Below are 27,805 nucleotides of genomic sequence, written 5' to 3' on the forward strand. Positions count from 1 at the left end.
TGAAGTATACGACAGAATATGAGGAAATGGCGTCGTTGTTATGTTTCCATGGTTACCAAGTATGTTTGCTGTTATGTTTATGTTCCCATCGTGAATGATGGTATGACTTCTTGATTTTACTGTAACGTTAAGTTAACGCTTACGTTATGTTTAATTTTCATTGTGAATGAGCCTTAACTCACCGAACACTGTCATGCCATATCCTAAAACTAGTACGTACCATTACCCGCTGCGTACGAAAACCCCTCTCTACCCTAAGTGTAGCCTAGATAATATGGAAAAAAGTAAGCGATAGCGACAGACATGTTTAAATTCATACCTCCTTCATTTGACCTCGGAGATCCTATCTCAAAATTTTCTGTAGAGCATCCTCTATTTCCTGTGTAATTTTTTCACGCTTTTGCTGAATCACCCTGTATAGATTTTCCTAACAGTGAAAAGAAAGTGATATTTTTAAATGTTCTCGTTATTTTGTATATTCTTACGGTAACAACAGCTGAATTAAACATATGGTCTAACAGCAGTAGTGAAAGTGATGTTGAAGTTAACGAAAAATGCCATGTATTTAGAGAAAGAATAACTTTCGTTTTTACTACTGAAAACGATCTTTATAAGTTGTCAGCAGAAGCAGTAGGTCTTCAGCATGACATGAGATACGACAGGTTGGAGCACACTAAAAAGAGAAGCAGAGCACGAGAGGGTGAGGTTTATAAGGGGAAAGGGTGGTGCGAAATTTCCTACTTCTGCTCACACACTGAATATTTCAGCCAGAGATTATTATTTTTCCTACATCTGCTTACGTTTTGTGGATATGTATACGGTAGATCCTTACTGACTCAAATTAGTAAGTACTGGTATTGGAAACTGTTTGAGTTAGCTAACGTTGGGTTAACCAAAATTCTATTTTCCGATACATAAGGCTTGTTTCATGTTTATATTCTCACAATATGCCCGTATATTTCTTTTTATTGCGATTTAACATTCAGTAGTGCTTACTAAACAGTATTGTGGCTACTCAGTTGTTATTTTATCAATACAATTAGCAAAAATTTTCTATCAGAAACTCATCGGAAGTTAGTGAGTACTCCCTCCGTTCCAAAATATGGTATAGTAACAAAAGAAAACAAGTTTAATCATTGCGCATGCGCGTACGACATGTTTTTCGGTGTGGTATTCTGTTCAGTAGTGAAGGGACTATCAGACAGTGCAGTTGTGGATGTTTCTAGTCTTCTGTAGTGCATCAAACGATAATACTTAAATAGTTCGTTATGGACAGAAGTCAAATGGGCACCTGCTGTGTTGTTCCTGTTCCAGAAAATGGAATACCAACCCAATCAATTTTGAATAGAACATCTAAGGCACAATGGTCGTATAAAAACGGGATGTAATTTATTGCAGTTTTTATGTTAATTTTCCCCTCTCAAAACAATGTTTTTTTTTTTATTAATTTCATATCACACAGAATAAAATGTACTTTATTTATTAGTTCTTCTTATGTTAATTTATCATAAAAATAAGTAGGCTATTTAGAAGATGCATTAAAGTTACTTTATATTACTGAGAACTTCAACAAATGTAGCCTATACCATATTTTGAAACGAAATAAATGGCATCTTTCTATATCATATTTTGGAACAGAGGAAGTACTTTTTAAAGGTTTTCCTTAACCTTTCAAATCGCAACCTGGTGAGGTTTTTACCAAAATTTCGATTATGTTTCTCTCCCCCCCCCACCTCCTATTCCAATTAATAATAATTAATCGGACTAGCGGGGGTTCTGATTGGAGAGCTAACAAAATATAATAATAATAATAATAATAATAATAATAATAATAATATCAACATCTGCATTACGGTATGGACCATAAGATCCGTTCCACTCCAATTAAAACTGGTCCCGCCATCTTTTATTATTATCATTATTATTATCATTATTATTATTATTATTATTAGTTTACTTTTGTAATACCAAAGTTATCAGTCTTTTCGGACTTGTTATGAGTGTCTGCTCATTGGAGAGTCGTTCTAAATTTGAGTGATATTTTAATATAACGGTACGAGTAAAATATACCGACTCCAGCTAACAACACCAATAAAAGCATTGTTAATAATTGAAAATATGTTAATCTAAAGTAATTTCCAAATCTCAAATGGCCATAGCTTTGGAAAATTGTTATATTCTATAAAAATAAAAACACCAAATTGTTCGTAAAGAGATGAGAGTTTATTATAAGAAGAAGAAATAAAAAAAAAACAAAAAATGTTAAATACGACCACCCGATCGCTTTTTATCGGTAACTGCGCCAGTTTCCTCAAATTTGATCACAGTTTTCGAAATGATTTTACAGGTCCATTTCTCAATCCATGTAACGTTCGAAATCAATTCATTGTATTGGGATATTGTCTATTGCATTCGTAAAAAGACATTGAAGGAGTTCAATACTGAACTCGCAGAGGCAAAAACATTGTAAAAATTATTGCTGTCTGTATTCCTAACCACAACAAAATTGTTTATACAAACGTGACACATTTACCATAGGAACAAAATGAATATCAAAAAAGAAAACCTTTATGGTTCCTTCCGATTGTATTGTATAAAATACTAACAGAAGTATCATCCTCCTTTTACCGTTAGAACAATCTATACAAGATTAGAAAAGAAGAGAAACGTCACGACTTGTAACTAATAAGTATGAGTAATACAATACACGAGTGCAATGAGCTTTCGTGGACCACAAGTCCTCTGATTTATTTGCATTCGCTACAAAGAAATTCACCTGTAAGAAGTCTTACTCCAGAGGACTACGACTGACGCGTGCCCCAGTGGGCAGTGCTCTCACTGGAGTGGGGAATTGTTGAAGATAACAGTCCATCTCCCCTACCCCAATAAAGACGTGGTTAACCAACCACAACAGTTGATACAATAATGGGGTGGGGGAACGCACATCTTAGCACGCCAACCACTATAGCAAGCAGTCGTCCTTCTACCCAAACCTAGGCTGCAATGTCTCTCTCCGCCGCTCTCTTTAGGAAAAAAAAAAGAAGGTGTGTATTTACTGCACTATAAGATCTTACATGATCGTCGCCACTTTTATTTGTTAAGTAACCGGGCGACCGCAGAGACAGCAGCTAAGAAGTCCGTGCTCTATGTGTCAGTGTGTGAATGGACAGTGTAGTGCTCGGATTCGCGTAACGGCTGCCGCCGCTAGCTCTCGGCCACGAGGTAAGGGATGCCTTCTGCTTCTGTTTGCTGCGCTGATGACAAATTTGCACGAAACTGAGCTCAACTCCTTTGAATAATAAACAACAGATCCCTATTAGAAACAACGACAACCAAATTTCTTGGCTTAAAAATCGATCTGTTAAATTGGAAAAATCGTATTAAAGAAATTACCCCCAAACTAAATTCAGCTTGTTTTGTTATTAGAACTATGCAAAAGATAGTAAATATCAATACCTTAAAAACAATATACTTTGCATACTTCCACTCGGTAATGAGTTTTGGAATAATATTCTGGGGAAATTCCACAGATAGTAACAGTATATTTCTATTACAAAAAAAAGAGTAATTAGAATAATAGTAGGTGCAAATCTAGGGAATCTTGTAGGAACTATTTTCAAAAAACTACAAATAATGCCCATGGCTTGTCAGTATATCTTTTCATTAATAGTCTTCCTCGTATGTAATCGTGAAAACTTTGTAACTAATTCAACAGTTCATAGCATAAATACACGTCAAAGAAATGACTTTCATACTCCATCGGCAAGTCTATCGTGCTATCAAAAAGGAGTGCGCTATATGGCAGTAAACATTTTTAATAGCCTCCCTATCGATATAAAAAATGAAACTCAAAACATAAGATTATTTAGGGCCAAATTAAAGAAGTATCTAATTTCTCACGCTTTCTATTCTGTAAGTGAATTCATGACATTCAATAACACTTCGTGAAATTGATACTAAAACTATGTGTTGTACTAGTAGACTATATTGTAAATCTCGTCTGTATATATATTTCATCTAGACTGTGACTATAAATTAAGACTTTATAATAGTATTAAGTTTTTTGACTTGTTCCATATTCTAGCTGTAAAGCAATGTATGAATACCATGGAATGTTAATAAATACAATACAATACGTTAGATAAAGTGTAAATGACACAGTTACTGCTATTTAAAGCTTCATACCATGCGTGAATTGTTATCAAAATGTGGAAGGCATTACTGCCACGTCTTGTGATAAATTGATATTGTAGAAAACCGTATCTTACATTATTTTGTCATAATTACTACGAATTTACAACCAGGGGCCTGTTGCATAAATCTAAAATTACTATTTTACTAGCGACAAATTAGTAAATAATTAAAAAACCAGTCATTTCCGTTGCATAAATCTAAAATTACTATTTTACTAGCGACAAATTAGTAGGGGAAAGTTGTCTATATCGTACCACTTTTCAGTCTTTCTTTATTTATTTCGAAATGGGAAGGAATTTTAATTGCATATATTGTTAGACATTAGGACAGCACAATGGGACACACAATATATTTTTTTCAGAATTTTAAAATAATTATCAAATGTTTTTAAAAGGCATTATTTAAAACCCTGCAAGTGGTACGATTTATGCGCCCAGTTTCCTAAATCGTACCTCGAGGTTGCTTAAATCGTACCCATTTGTAAAATATACATATAAGTTTTAAAATAAGAACTACATCAAAGGCAAGCTACCTGGCGTCTGCTATAGTAAGTTTAAAAATATATTCTTGAAACATCAGAATATGTTCAAACAATCCCTCTTCTATTTTCCGCGGAAAAGCTGTATTCTTCCCTTTGACGGATCCATTTGCAGGACGATCCAGACCTCTCTTCACCTTGCCCATCAAATGTCCCTTGAAAGCCGGTTTCGGAATTTCGTACTTACTGCAACATTCATTCAATCCTCCACTCCGGATCGAAATTCATCCAATGCCTTATGTAAAGCACTTGGTTCCCATTTTCCGTATTCTCGTTTGTCCATTATCCAGAACTGCCAAGGGTCCCCATGGTAACTGAGTGAGATCACTGGTCAGAAAGAGTGAAATTCAAGGAAAATGAGTGAGACAACAAATTTCTTTTATGTATCCATTTTTTCCTAATTATTCATTAGCAAACTACAATTTTTTTATAATGCAAATTATTTTTATGTAATATTAATCATTTTTGTGGAAAGCAACAGAACACAAAATAAGTTAATGTAGATCTATTCCAAATGTTGCACTTCATTGTAAACGATACAAATTTCACTCTTTATTGCAATGTATTTTATTAAACTGATGCATTGCTTTCTTAGCATTAGCCACCACTTCTTTTGGTGGTTCGAATGTGTGACATGGCTCAAAGATGGCCATTTTCATGGTCAAGATAGATGATAACGTACAATCCAAGTTTTATTTTTCCATATCGTAGAAAAAAAACACGTTCTTCGCCAGCATTAGAATGTGGAATTATCAAAATCAATTTTGCAGCCTCAGATAGCCTCTTGTACCTTATTTCTCCATTTCCTAGTTTCATCTGACATAAATATGCCCAAATTACACCCATTCGGTAAATGTACCGACTTACTTGCACCTCATCTTGGACTTTAGCACTTTCCCATACATCTTCAGGGATACTGTCTTGTTTTAAAATTTTGTAATCCACAAATGCGTGAGATTTCAGCTCGCGTGCGTGTCAGCGTGAGATCAGTCTCGAGTCCTTGTGTCTGCAGGTCTGCATTATCTATTCTGAAATTTAAAAATATTTTGAACCTAACGTTAATTGTTCGTACTGGTACGGTATGAGCAATCTTTTAAATGTACGATTTAGGAAATTAGCACTCCAAACAAACTATTCAGATTATAACCTAAACAAAGCTGTTATAGTAACTATTTTTTCCATATAAATAATGCAAACAATCTTATATGTTAGGTGTAATAAAATACATTCATTAAACTAACTCAATGTGTCAATAAAAGCTTACGAAAGAGTAACAAAATCTTATATGAGAAATTACAACTTACTCTTAAGCACGATTTAATACAGCTGTTGTCTTGGGTGAAAGGTGGAAAACTGATCGAGTGTCAGTTTCTATTTATATTTCATGAAAAATTCTATAGATGGTTCCTACATGCAATACTTTCCTCAATATTAATAGTGGTACGATTTTGGCGCCGGTACGATTTAGGCTACTTTCCCCTAAATAATTAAAAAACCAGTCATTTCCGTTGCATAAATCTAAAATTACTATTTTACTAGCGATGAATTAGTAAATAATTAAGAAAACAGTAATTTCCGTTGCATAAATCTAAAATTACTATTTTACTAGCGATAAATTAGTAAATAATTAAGAAAACAGTAATTTCCGTTGCATAAATCTAAAATTACTATTTTACTAGCGATAAATTAGTAAATAATTAAGAAAACAGTAATTTCCGTTGCATAAATCTAAAATTACTATTTTACTAGCGACAAATTAGTAAATAATAAAAAAACAGTAATTTCCGTTGCATAAATCTAAAATTACTATTTTACTAGCGACAAATTAGTAAATAATAAAAAAAACAGTCATTTCCGTTGCATAAGTCTAAAATTACTATTTTACTAGCGACAAATTAGTAAATAATAAAAAACAGTAATTTCCGTTGCATAAATCTAAAATTACTATTTTACTAGCGACAAATTAGTAAATAATAAAAAACCAGTCATTTCCGTTGCAAAAATCTGAAATTACTATTTTACTAGCGACAAATTAGTAAATAATAAAAAAAAACAGTCATTTCCGTTGCAAAAATCTGAAATTACTATTTTACTAGCGACAAATTAGTAAATAATAAAAAAAAACCAGTCATTTCCGTTGCAAAAATCTAAAATTACTATTCTACTAGCGACAAATTAGTAAATAATAAAAAAACAGTAATTTCCGTTGCATAAATCTAAAATTACTATTTTACTAGTGACAAATTAGTAAATAATAAAAAAAACAGTAATTTCCGTTGCATAAATCTAAAATTACTATTTTAGTAGCGACAAATTAGTAAATAATAAAAAACCAGTCATTTCCGTTGCAAAAATCTGAAATTACTATTTTACTAGCGACAAATTAGTAAATAATAAAAAAAACCAGTCATTTCCGTTGCAAAAATCTGAAATTACTATTTTACTAGCGACAAATTAGTAAATAATAAAAAAAACCAGTCATTTCCGTTGCAAAAATCTAAAATTACTATTTTACTAGCGACAAATTAGTAAATAATAAAAAACAGTAATTTCCGTTGCATAAATCTAAAATTACTATTTTACTAGGGACAAATTAGTAAATAATAAAAAAAAACAGTCATTTCCGTTGCATAAATCTAAAATTACTATTTTACTAGCGACAAATTAGTAAATAATAAAAATCAGTAATTTCCGTTGCATAAATCTAAAATTACTATTTTACTAGCGACAAATTAGTAAATAATAAAAAACCAGTCATTTCCGTTGGAAAAATCTGAAATTACTATTTTACTAGCGACAAATTAGTAAATAATAAAAAACCAGTCATTTCCGTTGCACAAATCTAAAATTACTATTTTACTAGCGACAAATTAGTAAATAATATTAAAAAACAGTCATTTCCGTTGCAAAAATCTGTATTAGTAAATTTGTCACAAGTGACAAGCACTTGTAATTACTGACAGTTTCATTTCTTTTACCAACGAATTTTTGCATAAAAATTTGTCATTTGTAAAATAGAATCGCAAGCACGTTTTCTGCCAGTCCTTTGTTCATGGTAAACTTTCTTAAAAGCGTAGAAATAACATTTTTAATGTATTATGACTTCATCTTCAAGCTGTGAGATAGAAGAAGAATTCATTTATAGGCGGAAAAGAAAATTTAGGCCAAGAATAAATACTGATTTTCAAGAGTTCCAGTTTAAAGAAAGATTTAGTTTGCTACTGCAAAGTCTTATTTAGGTTCAGCAACCTAATAGGCCCCTAATCAAGAGAAGGCTAATAGTAATCAAACACTGTAGTAAAAAAAATAATTTAAAAATGAGTAATAATATTCATTTTAAATATAATATGTAAATACATATCACACACCTCTCTTCCTAAAGTTCGGCGAAACTGTCGCTCGTATATATCGTCATTCCTGTAATAACTCCTATGTGACATATTTGTCGATTTTCAGATTTTTGCTCTATTAAATAACTTAAATAGTGATACAGCACACAATAAAATCTCCCATATGTAATTATATTTCTTTGTTTCGAAAATGTAAGAATTCACAGTCTCCTATGTACGGCTGCCATAGGATGAATAAATGTGTTTTTTCTCCTATTGAAAAATTTTATATTTTGCACATATTGTAGGAATTATTGCAGGAACAACGACGATATTTCCAATTGGTACCGGTAGTACTAGACCGATTCATTGACCAGCCGTGTGGAGTTGTTTCAATTAATTTGATTTTACTTCCTTCTTCAAATTGGAAAAAAAAAACTGTCTAAATAGTAATATATAATTTTCTTCTCTTACTTTATCAAGAGCATGACGCAAAGATAGTTTCCCGAAATTTTTACAATAATGAAACACATAAATGTTAACTAGGCCTATTTTGTGTGCATCAGAACCTACAAGGGCCGTATTCATAGACATTTTTAGCGCGGGCTTCCGGTGGATGATCAGCGTTTTTCGTATTCATAAACCAGTGTTAGCGATAGGATATGATTTGAATTCTGTACTAGTAACAGTGGATAGCCGGGGCTAGCTTAGTACGCTCGTAGCGAAATGTCTATGAATAGCACCCCAATTGTCTTTATTCTTTCTTAGTTAAATAAATTCATGACTAATAGTAATATGCGTTACAAGAGCGGTATGTTGAAGTTTTCATGTTCGAGGAAATGTTTGAAAAAGCGAAACGTAGTTGAGCTTTTTTAATTTCCGAGAATTGAAAGAAAACATACCGCTCGTGTATCGTACATTATTTTGTGCGAAGATCGTTTATTACATACCTGAAAGAGGAATTTCTAGTTAGTTGCAATGAAATCTCCATATTGTTTTCTGTTCAATGACGGCAAATTTGGAAAACAAAAATATCTATCTTCAACATTGTTGCTTTAAAATGTTTTCTGTGTTTACTATACTCCAGCAGGCCGTGATATACGTCTGTCTTTCTTTTCCCCCAGTCTATGATGAGTCTGGAATCTTGTTGATTTTTTCACGGCTTCCTTAATGTTACTTGCATCACGAATGCAGTAACTTTAGTGGAGTTGTAGAGTTTACTTAATTTTTGCAAATATTTAAAAACAATAATTAACAGTGCAATTTAGGTGAAATTGCAGTGGTAAATTTCCAATTTATAATTATTACTATATTGAACGTCTCTGAAAATAATATGCTAAAAGCCTAAAGCAGTAAAATCAATATGTCACTTAAGCGGTAAGAAGAGGGAAATTGTTATGTGTGTTAGGTTAGGTTGGGAATACTGAATGTGGAATTTTAGACTTTCCGCGGATTGCTTTTGTGCGGAAACCAAGCAAATACGCACGATCTCGCACAAACTTATTTGCGCCGTTCCAAATTCTAATACTAAATTGATTTATTCAATTCTGAATAAATGAAACATGTTTCACATTTAAGTTTTAACTAAAACATTAAAGTCTTAGGCAATCTTCGATATCGCCCCACGCCACACACGGGACTGACGTCTGATTTGTTTCTTTACGGGTTAGATGGTTAAATGAGGGCATAGCTAAGTGATATTAAGCCGAGGTATGTGACAAGGTTAGTGGGTTAGTTGAGGGGATATGAGGCCGAGGAAAGTGACAATTATTTAAGTACGTTTTCTCTCCCTTATGTGGCATGAGGGATATCGAATATTCATCTTATCTCAATATTTATTTCTTATTTATTTTTTTACTTGGTTGTTTAACGACGCTGTATCATTTACTAGGTTATTTAGTGTCGATGGGATTGGTGATAGCGAGATGGTATTTGGCGAGATGATCCCGAGCATTCGCCATAGATTACCTGACATTTGTCTTACGGTAGGAAAAACCTCGGAAAAAACCCAACTAGATAATCAGCCCAAGCTGGAATCGATCTCACGCCCGAGCGCAACTCTGGATCGGCAGGCAAGCGCCTCAGGCTACTGAGCTACGCCGTTGGATCTATTTCTTATTAAATAAATTGTATTTAACATAAAAAGTGTCCGCTTGTGATTTTTAATAATATTATTGATAAGTTAATATCAAATATATTTTATAGAATCTTTAATTTGTAACGTGAATTAATAAAACCAACTAAAAAGGTCACAAAAAAACAAGCCTAATAAATTTATTGTAAGATTTAACTCAATTTTCTTTAAGAAATGGCAGTATTTCTAAAATGTCTTTTCATTAAAATTGTGAAGGCAAATTTACTTTCAAATAAATTTAACCTGCGTCTTTCCAAGTTTTACTAGTACATGAATTGTTTCCCTTCTTGGAAAAGTGCCTCATTTGATACTTATTTTTAATCAACATATAAATATTTTACAGTTCAAGACAAGTCATAAATATGAAGCAATTTAGTGGAATATGGCGTCCTAACATTAGTTTTATAAAAATAATTGAGACTTATTATAATAAATTTATTTTGACACGACATTTAGCTGAAAGAAACCAATCACAGTCTAGCACGTACAGTCACGAAGCTTGAGTTGTTGAGGGTACTAGGAACAATAGACTGTGCCGATACTATTTGCATTGTCTGTTATGAGGCGATAGTAGCGATCCTAGTAGTTAGCAACTATCTATTGATGCATATTTCCTACGTATTGAGCTTCGTGACTGTAGACTAGACTGTGAACCAATTCAGAAAGTTTGGAAAAGAGAGCACGTGTGTCTGTAAATTTCTTCCTTTGCATTGACTCAAGATCTTTTATTCAATTCTTAACCCTTAAATTGGCAAAACTTCATTTCTCACACTAGTTTATTAAACCGTGTCGGACTGCAAAGAAAACAACTATCGCAATGTCTATATTTTATATGTTGTACAATATTATAGTATTGTGAAATTTTGGATAAATTTAATTTTCCTACCAATTTTTTTCTATTGTTCTATTAAAATTATAGCATATAGCCTATTAACATGATGCATCCTATAGGATACTTTGTGAATTTAAGGGTTAAGACCGCAGTGATTTAATATAGGGGAGAGTCGGGTAGTATCGGACAGTGCGATTCTTTCATCTACCACCATATGGTAGTACCTGAATGACATGGTTACGTTTCTCTATGCGACATCACAGAAACGTAACCATGTCAATCAGGTACTATCATCGTGTGGTAGATGAAAGAAACTCACTGTCCGATATTACCCGATGTCCGATACTACCCGACTCTCCCCTAGGTGTTTCCTGTTAAGTGTATAAAGAGTACTGTAATTTATATTAAATTCAAATTTCCTCCTCTTTATGGAGTTCTACTATTGCCATGCCCATCACATTTCGTATCTTAACTTATATGTAAAAATTTTAAATCTCTTACATGTTATAATTATAAAAAATATATATTACAGTAGAATATTTGTATTTCATATCTTACACTATTCTATATTATTACAAATTTAACACTGGATTATGCTAGATAGAATGTTCACTTTGTGAAATGGCATTTTTTTTTTCAGAAATAAACCTACTCGAAGTTTAAAACAAGGAACATATATATTCTATGACTTTACAACTTTTACTCAATTTTCCATTAAAATTACGGTAATTTTATTTTAAAAATTGAATTTATGTTGACATTCACCTTTTTTTTCAAATTCCACAATTATATTGCATATATTTAATAATTTTTAATCAAAATAAAAAATGTTTTCCATTTTTATGATTTAACTAGCCGTACCCGTGCGCTCCGCTGCACCCGTTAGAAATAAATATAAAGTAATTACATAATTAAAATAGGACATTTGATCCAGGGAACATTCGTGTTTGATAGAAGGATAAATCGTTTAATATGTTACTTAATTTAAATTGCATCTAAATAATTAAAATGCGATCATTTGGTCCAGAGATACTCATTTGGTGCAATGACAATTCCTTTAACATGTTTCTTAATTTTTCTTACATGCAACCATATCTTAATGAAGATTGACATCATTTAGATTTAATGTGTATATTTTATTTTACTTGTTATAGGTTTCCATTGAATTATGGTAAAAACTAAATTTTAACCCTTGTTTTCTACGTATTCAGTAAATGGCGCTTGGCCCACTATGGTTCTGAACCCTTCAAATAACTTAAGTTATATTATATTATATTATATTATATTATATTATATTATATTATATTATATTATATTATATTATATTATATTATATTATATTATATCAGAAGTTACTGTAATAACATTATAGCATTATGTCCATCTAGAGAAACTACACTTTCCAATGGTGAAATAATAATGAATTCTAGAAATCGGTTGATTTAGGTTCCGATATTACTTCATATAAACACAGAAACATTCTCTGTAGGCTATCTTTCATAGCTTTCGATTGTTGCTGTCCAAGGCCCCTTATAGACGAAGTCATTTGTTTTTTTAATTCATTGCACGGCCTTAGATGGCAGTTATTTTAATTTTAAAATTAATTTATTTCATTAAATATCAGTTCTATCAAAATTTTTCAGGGAATAAAAGTTATCGAGAATTATTTTTAAAGAAACTTTTGTTATGTAACATTTTTCACAAAAATCAATAATAAGCGAGATATTTCGATTTATTTAATTCAGGCCCCCTTATAAACCCCCTTTTAAATAATGTATTTTGAATGCCATATAGCCTAAAATCTAAGTTACAACGAACTTAATTTATATTCCAATTTTCATCGACATCCGTTCAGCCATTATCGCGTGAAAAGGTAACAAACATACAGACAGACAGACAGACAGACAGACAGACAGACATACAAACAAAAATTTCAAAAAAGCGATTTTCGGTTTAAGAGTGGTTAATTATATATGTTAGGACCAATTATTTTTGGAAAATCGAAAATTACCAGAAAAATTTCGGCTACAGATTTATTATTAGTATAGATGTAGAAAAATTTTAGTACAAAATTATATCTTACTGTTAATCAAATAATAATAAATACGAATTTTTGTGTGACTAAACGCTATTGAGCTATTTTTTTAACTTCACATTTTATCACCGCTAATATTATAGAGAAGGTTGTATCGAACCCCTTCATTGAGTTTTCTAACATCATTAAAGAACTAAAAAAATTGAGAACTGCAATTCATGTTTCCCGTGGGTTTCACTTTTCTCTTAATACACCGAAACCAAATTATTGTACTATAGTAAAAATATCTTAATATAGTGCTCTTAAGACATTCTATGGATGTACATACAATAAACGATATTTTAACACGAGACTGAAGACCACGATGCTACACCTCAGGGGATAACAAACCCACGACGTAAAAGTGACGTCTTACTGCAGTGCCAATTACTGAGTACGATGCACTACATGTTTCTCGATCCCCTAATCAATGTTGGTGGTAAAAAATGTAGTGTAATTTAAAAGAAACTAGAAATGACCCTGACATTCCAGAAGCACCTAGTCACAAAGAAAAATGTATCTTATTTATTACATCTGTTCTTTGATATTATACAAATTTTATCAACAAAAGTTTTCAATAAACGAAATATGAAGACGATATTTCACGTAAAAAAATTATTGGATCACCCGTTACGTATTGTGTTGTGTACATTATAACAGACCCAGTGGCATAGCTAAAGAATTTATGATGGCGGGACTAAGTTTTGGGAACATGACTTGGAAAATTTGCTCGTAAATTACATGCAACATATATAAAAGGCTCTAATTCTTCTTTAATACTATGAAGTTTAAAATAAATTTAGTCTCGCCAAAAATTGTTACAGTATAATCCATTCTCCATCATTGCAAAGTGAATCAACAGACGCGAATCCTATATAAATGAATTAATAATGTTGTTTTGGTTGTGTTGAGAACTGTAGTTTCATAATTTCTTTGAAAAACACCGGTCAATTTGAAACAACTGTCAGTAGAAATACATAATATACAGGGTGTTTCAGAATTCGACCGATGAAATTTATCTGTTTATAGAGAGGTTGTAGGCAAGCAAATTGTGATAGGGAGCCCATGGTCCCCTACTTAAAATATCTGAGTTATCACTTGTTAAAATTATTTAAATTTGATATTCATAATCCAGTATTAAAAAATCGAATAGGGTATGGAATGGTATGGGATAGTTTCGGATCTTATTAGAGGTTGGATGTCAACTATTAAGAACTAACCAACAGTGTTTTCAAAATTTAGCTTCTACAGAATGTGTAAAATTGCCGGCAAATAATGAGACAGTACGTCATTGCATTGTTTTTTGTTTCACCCTCATACATTTCCCTTATTGTACCTATTTTAGAAGAGAATTATGTGCATGATGCTGTGATGTAACATACATTTCCCTTATTGTACCTATTTTAGAAGAGAATTATGTGCATGATGCTGTGATGTAACATATAACGCGTCAGACCTTAGGTCAAAAGGTAGTTACGTTCGAGTTTCGCCGTGGTAGTTTTTTAATCCTAATATCTCTTATTGTATTTATGAGAACTCTGAATTCCTTCTTTTCTGAAGCACCGAAATACATATAATTGTAGTACTTATTTAATTATGTATTGGGCAAGGGTATACTGTACAGTAAGGTCCAAAAAGTCTTGTCACCCCCCCCCCTTATTTGTATGTTGATATGCATCCATTTTGAACATGTCATAGCAGATGTGTAACAATGGTTGATGCATTTTACTCTTCTTCCTTCTAAGATCACTTTTCCCATGTTCTAAAAACAGTTCTTCACTAAATCTTCAAAGTAGGTTTTAAACAGTGTAGGTGATAAAGGACATCCTTGTCGTACTTCTCTCCCTATTTCACTTCCTTTGGGCATTTCTTCTGACTTCGACTCCTTATTTCATATAGGGGTTACAGAACAGTTTCCTCTCTTTACAATCCACACAAATATGCTTCAGAATCCCTAACAGTTTATTCCAATCCACTCTGTCAAATGCCTTCTTGAAGTCCATAAATACTACATACACTTCTTCATTCTTCTCGAGGTATCTTTCGCCGATTGTTCATAGCAGCCCAATTGCATCTCTCGCATCTTTCCCCTTCCTAAAGCCAAACTGCTCTTCTTCCAACTTTCCTTGCATCTTAGAATATAAGCGTCGATTCAGTATTCTCAGGAGAAACTTCGCCGAGTGTGATATCAGGCTGATAGTCCTGAACTCGTTACATTTCTGGTGTTGTTCTTCTTGGTAGTGATTATAACATTATGTAATTTTAAACTGCGTTGAAATATACTGTTGAAAAGTCCATCGTCACCATGCAAGCAACAGTTACTGAAGACTGTTGACAATAGCGGAAGGGATAAGAGGACGAATCAGCTGACAGCGGGAAGAGTAGGTAATAGAAAACAGATCAAGAAGGTGGTTAAGAAGAAACAAGCAAGACGTCCGGAGCCGACAAAGAGGGGAAGTAAAGAAGATTTGGGTAGTCCATCTACTTGTGAGGGAAAGGAAGGAAATAAGGATCCGTATAACTACAGTCTACGAATTAGGTGATAAAAGTGTGGAAAAAGACATAGAAACAATTGAGTGTTCAAGGAGTAAGAGTAACTGTCAAAATAATCGGAGGGAGAATGTATGAACGAATAAGTGAATTAGTGTCCAGAGAAACAAGAGTTGATAAAGGAAGTGACTAGAGAAAATTAGAAGTGTTTGTTAATAGTAATTGGTAGTGAAATGTTACTAATATTGGAGTGTCGACTAAGTTAGCGCACAATCAGAGAAATTGAAATGATAGGAAGACAGCAAGTATTTCAATGTAAGTTTACAAATGAAGGTTGAGTTGACTTACAAAAATAGTGGCAAACGGATAATTTATCGGGGTGAAAGGGAACAATTAAACAAAATAAACATGTGATTCAGTGTCTAATGGAGAAATAGGGGATAAGGGTGATGACAGAAATGAGGAGAGTAGAACTGATTGTAAATTAGAGAGGTAAGTGAATGAGTATGATTAAATAGTGTTAATAAAAGTTAGTTCAAAATTAGGGAAATTTTAGACGATAGGAAGTACTTCAATATAAGTAAACAATAAAAGTGGTGAGGTGTTCATTAGAAAGAAGAGAAAATTTTAAGGGGAGAGGTTAGAAAGCAAATTGAGAGTATGTATTACAGTAATAGAGGTAACAAAGGTAAAATAAGATGACTGCACACGTCAATGAAAGTTTGTATGTGTTATTGTAATTAGAAGGTAATGGGGAGCACGAATACAGAGATGTGGTGGCGACCCATTACCAAATAAGAGTTGTAGAAATAAATATATCAATATCAATATCAATACTGTTGAAATATACTAACACTTAATAGACTTTTCGTTTTCATTAAGTTATTTCCAATTGCTGTTAAACAAATTAGCGAAAAAAAAAAATAATTTAACGTTTCGGACTTTTAATCAACATTAAGAAGAAGAATTTGAGGTCTCGGGAGTATGCTGATACTCCTCGGGAATTTAACCCGATCTCTGTTGTGGAAAACACATACACTCGTCATTCTCCTAACATCACGGCATTTTAATTGTAAGGAGGCAAGCTTGTAGCAGCGGTAAATTGACAGTGTTGCACAGGCGATGACTTGGGTTTCCCGTGACAATTTTATTGACACTTTCAGTGACCTTAACACTCGGCAGTGACCGTGCCAACATGCAGTGTAAACATGAGATAAGTATTACAAACATTTCCAGGTTCGTTCCGCTCTACCGTCTGTTTGAGATAAACTGCATCTCTCCAAGGCCGTGATTACCTGAAATCTACTCTATATGTGAACAGAAGCTAAGCGCCTGGATAACCTAACGCGGACTGCATCGAAAATAAGTTGGGGATTGTATTAAATGAGAGACGAAAGAGATTAATGTTAACTTGATATGAGATCAATGCATATTTTGCTAAATATTACACTGAATGAAGTGAATTCGATAATAGTAGTAGTAATAATTTATTTTGTGCGAGATCGTGCGTATTTGCTTGTTTTCCGCACAGAACCAATACGCGGTAAGTGTGAAATACCACATTCAGTATTCCCAACGTAACACACATAATTTCCCTCTTCTTACCGCTTAAGCGCGACATTCATTTTACTGCTTTAGCCTTTTAACATATTATTTTAGAGACGTTTGACATAGTAATAATTATAAATTGGAAACTTACCACTGCAATTTTACCTAAATTGCAATGTTAATTATTGTTTTTAAATATTTACAAAAATTAAGTAAAGTCTACTACTCCATGAAACTTATTGCATTCCTGATACAAGTAACATTAAGGAAGCCGTGAAAAAAATCAACAAGATTCCAGATGCCGATGTTATTACTGCAATATGTTATATAAATAATATTGTTAAAATATTGAAATGAAAAATAAATCATTACATAACCTTACCGTTTGTTTTAAGTTCGCATTTATAGAAGACGTATATCACGGCCTCCTGGAGTATAGTAAACACAGAAAACATTTTATAGCAACAATGTTGAAGAAAGATATTTTGGTTTTCCGAAGTTGCCGTCATTAAACAGAAACCAACATGGTTATTTCATTGCAACTAATTAGAAATTCGTCTTTCAGGTATGTAATAAACGATCTTCGCACAAAATAATGTACGATACACGAGCGGTATGTTTGTTTTCATGTTCTCGGAAATTAAAAAAGCTCAACTACGTTTCGCTTTTTCAATCTTTTCCTCGAACATGAAAACGTCAACATACCGCTCTTGTAACGTATATTACTATTTCTACTCCCACTGCCGTAAGTATGGTGTTATTAGCTTGTTTTAAGGAAGTAATAGTAATATGCGTTACAAGAGCGGTATGTTGAAGTTTTCATTTTCGAGGAAAAGTTTGAAAAAGCGAAACGTAGTTGAGCTTTTTTAATTCCCGAGAATTGAAAGAAAACATACCGCTCGTGTATCATACATTATTTTGTGCGAAGATCGTTTATCACATACCTGAAAGAGGAATTTCTAATTAGTTGCAATGAAACCTCCAAATTGGTTTCTGTTCAATGACGGCAAATTTGCAAAACAAAAATTCTATCTTCAACATTGTTGCTTTAAAATATTTTCTGTGTTTACTATACTCCAGCAGGCCGTGATATACGTCTGTCTTTTTTTTCCCCCAGTCTATGATGAGTCTAGAATCTTGTTGATTTTTTCACGGCTTCCTTAATGTTACTTGCATCACGAATGCAGTAACTTTAGTGGAGTTGTAGAGTTTACTTAATTTTTGCAAATATTTAAAAAAAAAATAATTAACAGTGCAATTTAGGTGAAATTGCAGTGGTAAATTTCCAGTTTATAATTATTACTATATTGAACGTCTGTAAAAATAATATGTTAAAAGCCTAAAGCAGTAAAATCAATATGACACTTAAGCTGTAAGAAGAGGGAAATTGTTTTGTGTGTTCGGTTGGGAATACTGAATGTGGAATTTTAGACTTTCCGCGGATTGGTTTTGTGCGAACGCCAAGCAAATACGGACGATCTCACACAAATGGATTTTCCCGTGACAGTGTTGGTTGCTAATGACTTTGCGTCATTCCTTTCCTAGGAATGTAAGTGAATATATGTTTCATTCAACAGTAACATAGCAACAAATAAAATATTACTCAAAACTCCACGACCCTCCCAATAGATCTGATATTAAAGCATGTAAAATAAAGAAATATATTTTTATTACCTAAAATGTGGAAGTGGAAAAAACATCATGCAATTCGTAAGTTAAGTAGAATTTACTAGTTTGGACCACTTAATTGCAGTTCTCGCTATTGCTCGAATAGTAATAGTAATATACGTTACAAGAGCGGTATGTTGACGTTTTCATGGTCGAGAAAAAGATTGAAAAAGCGAAACGTAGTTGAGCTTTTTTAATTTCCGAGAACATGAAAACTAACATACCGCTCGTGTACCGTACATTATTTTGTGCGAAGATCGTTTATTACATACCTGAAAGACGAATTTCAAATTAGTTGCAATGAAATCTCCATGTTGGTTTCTGTTTAATGACGGCAACTTCGGAAAACCAAAATATATTTCTTCAACATTGTTGCTATAAAATGTTTTCTGTGTTTACTATACTCCAGGAGGCCGTGATGTACGTCTGTCTTTTTTTCCCCCAGTCTATAAATGCGAACTTAAAACAAACGGTAAGGTTATGTAATGATTTATTTTTCATTTCAATATTTTAACAATATTATTTATATAACATACTGCAGTAATAACATCGGTATCTGGAATCTTGTTGATTTTTTCACGGCTTCCTTAATGTTACTTGTATCAGGAATGCAATAAGTTTCGTGAAGTAGTAGACTTTAGGCTACTTAATTTTTGCAAATATTTAAAAACAATAATTAACATTGCAATTTAGGTGAAATTGCAGTGGTAAGTTTCCAATTTATAATTATTAGTATGTTAAACTTCTCTAAAAATAATATGTTAAAAGCCTAAAGCAGTAAAATGAATGTTGTGCTTAAGCGGTTGTCTATTTACAGAAATTGCACTACAACATAATGTATTACACAACATTTCAGACACTAAAATATATAGAGTATGCAAAATTAGACGAATTGGAAATGAAAGAATATATCTTATTTATTTATTTATTTATTTATTTATTTATGTACTTATTTATTTATTCATTCCTACATTCTTTCATTTCTTCATTTAATTATTTACCTAATTATTTATTTATTTTAACTTATTCATCCATTCATTCATTTATTAACATATTTATTCTTTGATTCATTCATCCTCTTATTAATTCATTCAGTAATTCATTCAATCATTCATTCATTCACTCTCATTTATTTATTTCAATTTATTCATTCGCTTACATATATATATATATATATTTATTTATTTATTCATTCATTCAATCAGTTATTTAATCGTTCATTCATTCACTAATTTACTTATTTATTCCTTCATTCATTTTATTTATTTATTCATTCACTTATTTTTTCATTCATTCGTTCACTTATTTATTTAATCATTCATTTATTCATTCATTCATTCATTCAATTGTTTATTTATTTAATTATTTATTCATTCATTCATTTACTTAATTATTCATTCATTTACTTATTTATTCATTCATTCACTTATTTAATCGTTCACTAATTCATTCATTGGTTTATTTCTTCATTCATTTTATTTATTTACTCATTCATTCACTTATTTTTTTCATTCATTCGTTCACTTATTTGTTCAGTAATTAATTCATTTATTAATTGATTGATTTATTCCTCCATTCAATTTATTTATTTACTCATTAGTTCATTCAATCACTTATTTAATCGTTCATTCATTTACTTATTTATTCCTTAATTCATCTTAATTTTTATTTATTTATTCATTAGTTCACTTTTTTATTTATTTATTTATTTATTTATTTATTTATACTGAAAAGTGATTAAATAATGGCTAAAACAAGAAATAATAAAAATTATAAATTGAAACAAAGAAGGAAGGACCGTGTACTCAGAAGGTACAAGCAGGACGGGTACCAGTAACTGTCAATACATCACAATTGACGTCTCGCCTGTGGGTTTGCATCAAGGAGGCAGAATAAACACATTACTGTCGTGACAAATGTACACACAGAACAGACACGCTACTCTTCTACCGCACACTAAATCTCTTTATACACGAGAGTTGACTTAAGATTGCTTCCGTCAAATATTTGTACTGATAAATCTGTTAGCTATGTCATTAACCTATATACACTGTGCTTAAGCTCACATTTAATTTATTTTACCCAAACCGGATTCCATGACTTTGGGCCGATCCCACCAACATGTTACTAATCCATAATTAACTAATTGTTATTTAACTTAAATACGGAAGTTAAATCATATTTAATTCATTTACATTTCGTCAAACTAATGGGTATTTAAAATAAAGTCCACTAACTTAATTCCCAATTAAATCATCACGGCCTTCGGAATCATAGTAAAATATTAATTTCGAAGGCCATGTGCCTTCTTAACGTAAGCAGTGATCTTTATAGTGTGTTCATTTGTTATATTAGGACTATAAAATGTAATAATTAACAGAGGTAACCTCAAAACATACTAAAATCATCGAAAATATAAAGTGATTATCTTTTCAACTTCATTATTGTGTTAATTTTTACGAAATTACCTGGCTGACATGTTTCGAAATGTTGTTCTCCATTGTTTGGCCATGGTTTCATAGAATTCCATCCTAAAGCTGCGTCGCTGTTATTTCCGGTAGTCAATCACGTTGCAGCTCGGCTATATTTAATCGTGCGCATCTTGTCATTGACCGCTGATGACGTTATGCACTTCCACTGCTGCCACATTTAGTAAACAGCTGTTAATTAATATACTGTGCTGCTCGGCGGCAAGCATGTATATAGAATGTGCAACAACGTTACCAGCTTAAGACGTAAACAGAGAGGAGGAGTCACGCCGGAAATAAAAGCGACGTGGATATAGTTTCGTTTCTTTTCTAATCTTTCATTATTCTTCGAAATGTTCCAAATTTCTCTTCTTAATTTACTGCCTCTCTCCTTATTCTCAAAACATGACTCATGCATTCTGGATAGTTTAAATTACTCGATACATAATATCGGACTTGATTACCACTTCCGATCTTTTACGCTGGATCTCAGTGGTTGCCACTCTTTTAGATTCCCGTACTCATATACGGACATTGTATCAATTGGTCAAGCTACTTAGATTTTACACACGTTTCGTTGTCGATGTTGTGAGATAGTAGCAATTACTTCGTCTTCGGCATAATGCTTCATTCTTATTCCATCAATAATAAAACGGTCATGTAAAAACATTCCGAGAATTCGAATGAGAGAAGGCTGTTCAGTTATGTTTATATTAAACAAGTCAAATTCAGGATAGGAGAACATTTACTTCGAGAATTTAGTGAAGAATTGCTTTCAGAACATGGGAGGGGTGTTGCTAGGAGGAAGAAGAATAAAGTGCATAAGATTTGTTGATGATATGGCGTTAATAACAGTAGAGGAGATGATACTAAGGGATATGCTACTGGAGTTAAATGACAGCTGTGAGCAGTATAACATGAAGATAAATGCCAACACGACGAAGATCATGGTTATAGGAAGAAAAATAAAGAAGATAAAGTTGCGAATTGTAAATGAGGCAGTATAGCAGTGAACAGCTTCAAATACACTCAGGGACAAAAAAAAAAACCGGACACTTTAATATTTACTGGTATTTTGCAAAACATTATCTTCTCATATAATATTATGGTAGACATCTGTTGTTATGGAGACGTGTATACATTGTTGATTGTTTTTTGTTTTATAAACAAGCCATTACAACCAAATATTCCAATTTTGCTTTCGGAGTCTCAGCTATAACAATTTTGTCTCAACCATTTTGTGCGTCATTATCGTTATCATTCGTTATTTCTTTATTTTTAAATTTTCTCAGTTTAATTGGGGTTGTAACATTTGTCTTAAAACAAGATGCGACCTGAAGATGTGGCTCGAGCTGTAGCCCTTTACGATGATGGACGCAGTGTACGTTACATTGCAAATGTTATGAATATGGCTAGAAGCACAACCCATGATGCCATAAAACGGTATAGAGAGACCCTAGAATATACTAGAAGATCAGGTTCGGGTCGTCCAAGAGCTACAAATCCAAATGAAGACAGGTATATGGTGTTGAGAGTTCTTAGGGAGCGCAACCTGCCAGCTACTAGTGTAGCCCAGCAATTTGTTAACATGCATGGACGTCCAATTTCGGCCAAAACAGTTAGAAGGAGGTTGAAAGCAAGTGGACTGATATCAAGTAGACCTGCAACTGGTCCCAGACTTCTCAGGATGCATCGAGTTGAATGACTGCGTTTTGCAAATGATCACAAGGATTGGAGAAATGGACAGTGGAGCTGTGTTCTGTTCACCGATGAGTCCCGTTTCAATCTGTGCTCACCTGATGGACGTGAAAGAGTTTGGAGAAGGAGGGGAGAATGATTTTCACAGTGTTGCATTTCCGAAAATGTGCCGTATGGAGGTGGTGGAGTGATGGTTTGGGCAGGAGTGTGTACGGATGCTCGTACAGAGTTGGTTTTTGTTGAAAATGGAAGACTAACAGCTGATAGGTATATAAATGAATGTTTGGCTGATCATGTTGCGCCATTTGGCCAATTTGTAGGCGATAATTTTGTTTTAATGCATGATAATGCACGGCCGCATATTGCCCATGCGGTCGGAGATTATCTCCAAGAAGTGGCAATCCATGTTCTTCCATGGCCAGCAAGGAGTCCAGACATGAACCCAATTGAACATGTATGGGGCATGCTGGGACGGCGTGTTAAGAATAGACGACCGAGACCAGAATCGTTACAAGAGTTGAGGCGAGCACTTGGCGAAGAATAGGAACTTATTCCTCAAGAAGACATTGCTAACCAAATTGAGAGTATGCCAAGACGTATGGATGCAGTTATTCAAGCCAGAGGAGGTAATACCCGTTACTAAAAAGAGTTTTTAATGTTTAAGGCACCATAAAATGAAAAAAAACAATTAGACCAAACGATGCCATAGTTATACGCCCTTTGTAATGTTTTGTGAATTTTCTCATCAGAGGTTTTTTTTTCAAATGTTGTCGTATAAGGTGCTAAATGAAACATTATTTTGTTTAAATGGGTTTTGTTTCATTTTGAAATAATTGGCAACAAAATACAAGCAAATATAGAAGTGTCCGGTTTTTTTTGTCCCTGAGTGTATTTGGGGTGTACTGTAAGCAGTAGCATGAGCTGCTGCCAGGAAGTCAAAAGGAGGATAGCAACGGCAAAAGAAGCTTTTAATAGAAAAAGGAGCATCTTCTGCGGACCTCTGGAAAAAGAACTAATAATAATAATAATTATTATTATTGTTATTATTATTATTATTATTATTATTATTATTATTATTAAATCTGGCAGAGCTAAGGCTCTTCCGCCAGACTCTAATTCTAATTGAATACAGTTGATTACATAGTTATTACATTAATATCTAGACCATAAAACAACATGAAAGTAAATAATGCAAGTTTGGATAAGTAATGTTAGTGTGACAAGAATAAACATTGGTAAGAAATAGTGGTAATAATAATAATAATAATAATAATAATAATGAGATACTTTAAATATTTATTATGTGATATATATAACCATGAAACATTGAGAAACTTCAAACAGCTATTATTGTTAACAAGAATTGTTGGAAAAATATTTCGTTAGTCTATTCTTAAAGTGGTTTGATGTCTGACAGTCCCTGACATTACTCGGTAGGGAATTCCAAAGTCGAGGAACAGCCACAGTGAAAGAAGATGAATATGAGGATGTTCGGTGGGAGGGAATGGATAATATTGAGGAGTGTTGTGATCGTGTGTCTAGGTTATAACGGGTGGAAAAATTTTGAAAACGAGACGTAAGATAGATAGGAGTGGAGAAATGCAATATCTGAAAGAGAAGGGAAAGACAGTTGATTTTCCTTCGATCTTCTAGACGGAGCCAGGACAACATTTCGAGGGATGGTGTTACGTGATCAGCCCGGCGAATATTGCAGACGAACTAAGGAAGAGATTAGTGAAGTGTTTTGTGTGGAGTGTGGCATTGTATGGTGGCAGAAACATGAACATTACGACGAAGTGAAGAGAAGTGAATAGAAGAATTTGAAGTGTGGATATGGAGAAGAACGGAACGTGTGAAATGGACAGTCAGAATAAGAAATGAAGCTGTGTTGGAAAGAGTTGGAGAAGAAAGAATGATGCTGAAACTGCTGAGGAAAAGAAAAGGAGTTAGCTGGGCCACTGGCTGAGAATAAACTATCTTCTGAAGAATGCACTGGAAGGAATGGTGAACGAGAGGAGAGTTCGAGGCAGAAGAAATCAGATGATAGACGACATTAAGATATATGGATCATATGCGGAGACAAAGAGGAAGGCAGAAAATGGGAAAGATTAGAGAAAGCTGGGTTTGCAATGAAAGGCCTGCCAATGAGCAGAACACTATGAATGACTGAATTTGTAAATGACATCGACTAACTAAGTAATGAAAAGCACTGCTAAGAGTGGCCAACCTTGTCCGACACCCACATTGATTTTTGTATTTCTCTTCTCATTATATCGACAAATTAACCAAAAGTTATTTCGATTGTGGTCAATAGCACATTTTCCCGTGAACAAGGTATTCATTCCCGGACTGGAAATCGTTCGCGGGGCGGAATTTCACTGTCCTAGGCTAAAACCACAAGCTGAAGATGAAAGACGGCAGTGTGCGTGTTGAAGTGGAAAGGAAAGACACTGTCATTCGATCCGACCAGCTTTGAAGACATCGGGAATCGAACAAGTCCCGTGACGTGTACTGCCTGTCATTGATAGTTTAGAAATAAATCCGTGGGTGTTGACAGCAAAGTCATATCGAGTGTAGTGAAACTGTGGCTGCAGGTGTTATATCGAAGTAGGTCTGAAACACACAACCGTGTCGTTGCCCAATAACGTAATTTTGACGTTTCCCAACATTCCTGTGTACAGTTTCACTACGTGCAAATGTTGAAATATAACTACACAATTCACAGTTGCATCTTGGAAATCAATGATGCTAATCACCATAATAACACATGTAAAGTTTCCGCGTACCTGCCGTTCAGGTGTGAGGGGTGAAGGGAGGTAGAACTCCCATAGCTTCTTGATGTCGGCACTCTAAGATGATGATGTAGTTAACAAAAAGCTATTGCCAGTTTTACCTTCAGAAAAAGACGTGAAACCTAACCATTTCCTCCCCCCCCATTACTACATATGCTAGTGGATTGTGGTGATTTTCTAGTTTTCAGGTTGAATTTTCTTTTGACAACTTCGTTTCGAATTTCGATACTGACAAATACTACAAATGGTAGTGATTTTGTAACTGGTATGTTGGCAGCTGAGACAAATATCGACAATATTTGTCGGTACTGGAGTTCCATGAAATTAAAATTGTACTAGATTTCTGAGCTGGTTACTGGCAGCTAATGAAATTTGAACATACTAATAATTAATTAATATCAGCATTAATATTAATACATAATAGTTATTTTATGTGTTGCGTTGTGGTTATAATTCAAGACTATAGTCAGGTAAGTTTTCGAAGTTAGTATTAATAATTTCATGTGGTCAAACAAAATACATTTTTAAATTAGGTCTCGTGAGTCAATTGTTTAGTCAAACCAATGAATTTCGTATTGCAGACAAAAATATATTTGACATGTTGATACGTTTCTCCTATAGTTTGCCTACGAAAATATGTTATAAAATATTGAATTATTTAGAATAACCTTCCAACATTTAGTACGTAGGATCGTGTGATATCTGGTAACAATTGGCAACAATGACAAGAGGCAATATTTGCTGTTTAGGAACTGTTCTTACGTGACCCTCACTATAACACTAATTCTATAGGAGGCACAATAGGCCTAGTCTAAGAACCATTCTGGAAATAAGACGATATGAAAAATAACGCATTTCAACCTGGAGTGGGTTTCAACCATCGACAGAACTACTCTGACTCGAAAACAAGAGTTCCCAATGTAATTAACAGACAATAAATATATAAGCCTATAACGTATTCAGAATTTTTGAGGTGGAATAGTAAATATTTCAGGGGATGGTAGTATGGACTGTTCTGAGTAAAAAAGTTAATTTAAACACCTTAGTTTGAATTACTTTTTTATGATTGTGGTATTCCCTAAATAAAAAGTTCGTGTGTTTGCATGAACTTTGTTTCTTATTTATTTATTTATTTATTTAAACCTTGTAGAGATAAGGTCATCAGGCCTTCTCTTCCCATCTACCAGGGGATTACAATTACAATATTAAGAATACAATTACAATTATAATTACAATTAATATTAAATTTACAAATACTATAAAAATCAAAGTACTAAAAGATTAACTGACTAATAAAAGCTAGACAGTTTATTGCAGAAGTTAAGAAGAGAGAATTTTTTTTATTAACTAAGTAAAAATTAAACCTACTCTACGCAGTAAGAAAATGCTTAATAAGTTTGCTTTTGAACGCTACTAAATTCCGACAGTCTCTGATGTCACTGGGTAGGGTATTCCACAAGCGCGAGAGCGAGATTGTGTATGATGATGAATACGGTGATGTCTTATGTGTTGGTATGGCTAGTATGCGGCTATTTTGCGTGCGTGTGAAGAGATTATGATATGATCACAGGTAACTGAAACGGGAGGTAAGGTAGGTAGGTGTAGAAGTGTGAAGGACTTGTAAAAGGAGAACAAGAGAAAGAAAATTTCTACGTTCGTTAAGCCGTAGCCAGTTTAGAGTTTGGAAGGATGGGGTAATGTGGTCAGCGCGACGGACATCGCAGACGAAGCGAACACAAGACTGGTTGACATTGAGGTCGGTCAGTAGAGAATCACAATAATCGAAGTGGGGCATTACTATTGTTTCCACTAGTATTTTCTTGAGTGATAGCGGGAGGGATTTTCGAATGCTGTTTAAGGAATGTAGTATGGAAAGAGAAAAATAATCCAAGACTTTTTTTAAATCAGAGTGCTTTGTTTTTTACATTTTGAAAAATCTTACATTGTACAGGTAATATGCCCATGTGAAGGTAATATGGCTAAAAGAATGAAAATGAATTATTTTGGAAAGAAAAACATTTATTGATGATAAATGAAGTT

The 27,805-nt window shown here is 33.3% G+C and overlaps 1 protein-coding gene across 3 annotated transcripts in view; it reads left to right on the forward strand.

The window, feature by feature from the left end:
• Nucleotides 1-27,805, forward strand: part of LOC138714804 (facilitated trehalose transporter Tret1-like) — a 328,031-nt gene that overhangs the window by 172,193 nt on the left and 128,033 nt on the right. The window contains exon 1 of one of the 3 annotated variants that reach the window (XM_069846951.1): nt 2,991-3,222. The exons of the other annotated variants lie outside the window; for them this stretch is intronic. The gene's annotated coding sequence lies outside the window, so the exon portion shown is untranslated. Of the gene's footprint in view, nt 1-2,990; nt 3,223-27,805 lie in introns of those variants that run through there. 3 annotated transcript variants of the gene reach the window in all.

The sequence above is a fragment of the Periplaneta americana genome, chromosome 15 (assembly GCF_040183065.1).
Source record: "Periplaneta americana isolate PAMFEO1 chromosome 15, P.americana_PAMFEO1_priV1, whole genome shotgun sequence".
Lineage (NCBI taxonomy): Eukaryota > Metazoa > Arthropoda > Insecta > Blattodea > Blattidae > Periplaneta > Periplaneta americana.